At 42.8% G+C, this 3271-nt stretch overlaps 1 pseudogene; it reads left to right on the forward strand.

Annotated features, from left to right (window-relative positions):
* Positions 1 to 2712: 2712 nt before the first annotated feature.
* LOC110287865 overlaps positions 2713 to 3271 on the forward strand; it is a 1493-nt pseudogene continuing 934 nt past the window's right edge.

A 3271-nucleotide genomic window follows, 5' to 3' on the forward strand; every position in this document is an offset into this window, starting at 1 on the left:
CTCTCTCTCTCTCTCTCTCTCTCTCTCTCTCTCCTCTCCTCTCCTCTCCTCTCCTCTCCTTTCTCCTTGCCTTTCTACAATAAAGCTCTAAAACCATAGACTCTTTCTGAACATAAAGGCACACCATGCTTGAACGATGGGATAGGCTTTCTCCTAATGAACCATGTCTAGCCTTCCTTCAGAAGGCCTTCCTATGCTGCAGCCAAGGACTGGACTAAGGACTCTCGCCTGCATGGGAACCACCCAGCTCCTGCCTCTCCCCCTGCCCTCTTCCTTTATCTCCTGGGCTGAGTGCTGCCTGGGGGCCCTATTTTGTTCTCTGCTCCTCCATGGTATTGTGCGAGGGATGCTGGAGGCTGAGAACCTGGTACCTGGGGCTGCCCCTTGTCCACCATCCGCCATCTCGGGTCAGTGGCCTAACACAGCCAGAGGTCCACCCGGAGCTGCATGGAAAGTGTCTGGCAGTCCTCCCGCATCCCTCCCCCCCACCCCCCAGAGAACTGGAATTCTGGCGGGATATGGGTTTTCTCCCATTCCCCCTTTTCCCCTTTCTCCCCTACACCCACAGCCCCGGAGAGCCTGAGGTAAATAAGGTCCAGTAACAGGCCCAAGGTGGGATCCAGCTCAAGGAGAGGTACCAAGGCCTGACACTATTACTGAGGCTAAGGAGCGCTCAACGAAAGGGACCTATCCTGATTGCCCTCCAAAAGACCCAACAAGCAGCTGAAAGAGTCAGATGCAGGTATTTGCACAATCAATGGACAGAAGCGGCTAACTCGTGTTGTTGAAATATGGAAGGCTGATAGAAGCTAAGGAAAAGGGTGATCCTATAGGAGGACCAGCAGTCTCAATTGATCTGGATTCCCTAGATCTCTCAAACACTAAAATGGCAAACAGGAAGCATTCACCAGCTGATATGAAGCCCCCCAACATACAGTTGGGGACTGATGGGTCTGCATTCATTCAGAGATGATGCTCCTAACCTTCAAGAGACTGGAAGCCCCAGTGAGTATAGAGGTCAGTTGGGGGGAGGAGACATCCATGAAGACAGGTGTGGGAAGGAGTTATGGAATGTAGAACAGTCAGAGGGTGGATCAGAGGTGTAGGGGTGGATAAAATATGGAGTGTGAAAAATTAAATTATTAAAATTTAAAAAAAAGAAAACAAAAACATACTCCAACATTTCTAGAATTGTTATCAGGTGGTGATATTGTGAAATAAGTTAACTTTAAAATGGGAGAGTTTCAGCATTATTTGTGGCTATGAAGCCCTGATTGTCAGCTGTGAATAAATCTGGGGGGAGGGGGGACTTGAAAAGTAAGTTTGAAGAAAGAAATTTTTTTATTTTTTTATTTTTCTCTCTCTCAGAATCACAAATGTTGGCCCATCATGATTCCAATGTATTGTTTCTGGGCCTATGTTGACAAAGAGCATGGTGATAGAAAGTATATGAAGTAGAGAAGCTTTTTTAAAGAATTAAAAAATGAAAACTATATATAGGGACCATGAGATACTAAAAGACAAGTGCTAAAAACAAAAATGAAAATCAGAAAGTATTTTTTCTTCAGAAACACTATGCGGTTAATTTTTGCTCTAACTAGTCTTATTTTCTTCCACTTCATAAGGTTTCCTAATGGAATAATCTACTAAAGATTAAATTTTCAACTGGGCACTTGGGGAAACACTATAGATTCAAATTACAACATCACTTCAGGCCCCAAATGTTCATCCTTGTCTTAAATTAAAAAAAAAAAAAAAACATTGAGGCCAATTATTACTCTGTCAATCCTTACAGCTCTTGTATTTTGTAAAAATGAAGTCAAAAGGACCATGATTTTAGCTGTAAGATCATATAAAATCTGTACAAAGAGAAGCTGGTTATTGTACTAAATATCTGTAATGGTAGAATTCATGACACTTATTGAGGAAAATATTCTGTGTAAATATAGCCTGTTCTACTTAAGACAAAAATGCTACACAGAAAACAACTCTCTGTAGTAAACTTAAAAGAAAACACATCAAGAACAAACCCAATTCTACATGAAATTATATATTCAGAATGATTTGCTACAGAGTATAATTAATTAACTCAATAAAATGTTCCAAGAGAGTGGATATGTAGAGTATTAGTTAAAATACATGAAATTCCTTATTTACTGTTGCAAAAATTACAATACTTAAAATCCAGAACTTAATCAAATAATAGCTTGTAAATGAAAATGTGCTAACACAGCCAGCAAGGATGAAAATGATGAAGAATTGATTTGTGTGGTTTGCTGACTTAATCTCAGCTACATAAGAGGAAATATTAATTGTTTAGACCTCAAAACACTGAATCTAAAATATAATTTAGCTAGTGGATATAATGATGGATTTCAACCTAAAATGTAATGCATAGAAACTATGTACTCAAAGCAGGTTCTCTTTTTTTTTCCCCTTTTTTCATTAGATATTTTCTTTATGTACATTTCAAATGTTGTCCCCTTTCCTAGTTTCCCCTCCGAAAAATCCCCTATCCCCTCCTCTCTCCCCCTTCTCCCCAACACACACACTCCCATTCCTGGTCCTGGCATTCCTCTATACTGGGGCATAGAGCCTTCACAGCACCAAGAAAGGCAGGTTCTCTTACATGAACCACCTAAGAGTCGTGCTGTAAGAAGCAACACCTCCTCCTTGACTTCACCATTCCCTGGCAGTCGCGAAGCAGCAACCATGCATGAGTGCATCTCCATCTACTCCATCTACCTTGGCCAAGCTGCTGTCCAGATCAGCAATGCCTGCTAGGAGATCTACTGCCTGGAACATAGCATTCAGCCCCATGGCCTGATGCCAAGTGACAAGACCTTTGTGGGAGGCAATGACTCCTTCAACACCTTCTTCAGTGAGACAAGAACTGATAANCATGTGCCAAGGGCAGTGCTCGTAGACCCACAGTTATAGACGAAGTTTGCACTGGCACCTACTGCCAGTCCTTCCACAAAAGCAGCTCATCACAGGCAAGGAAGATGCTGCAAATAATTATGACGGTGGCTACTATACCATTGGCAAGGAGATCCTTCACCTTGTCTTGGACAGGATCCACAAGCTGGCTGACCAGTGCACGGGTCTCCAGGGCTTCTTGGTTTTCCACAGCTTTGGTGGGTGAACTGGCTCTGGGTTCACCTCCCTGCTTATGGAGCAGCTTGATTACGGAAAGAAGTCCAACCTGGATTTCTCCAATTATCCAGCACCACCCGCCAGGTTTCCACTGCTGTGGTAGAGCCCTACAATT

The sequence above is a fragment of the Mus caroli genome, unplaced genomic scaffold, assembly GCF_900094665.2.
Source record: "Mus caroli unplaced genomic scaffold, CAROLI_EIJ_v1.1 scaffold_17123_1, whole genome shotgun sequence".
Lineage (NCBI taxonomy): Eukaryota > Metazoa > Chordata > Mammalia > Rodentia > Muridae > Mus > Mus caroli.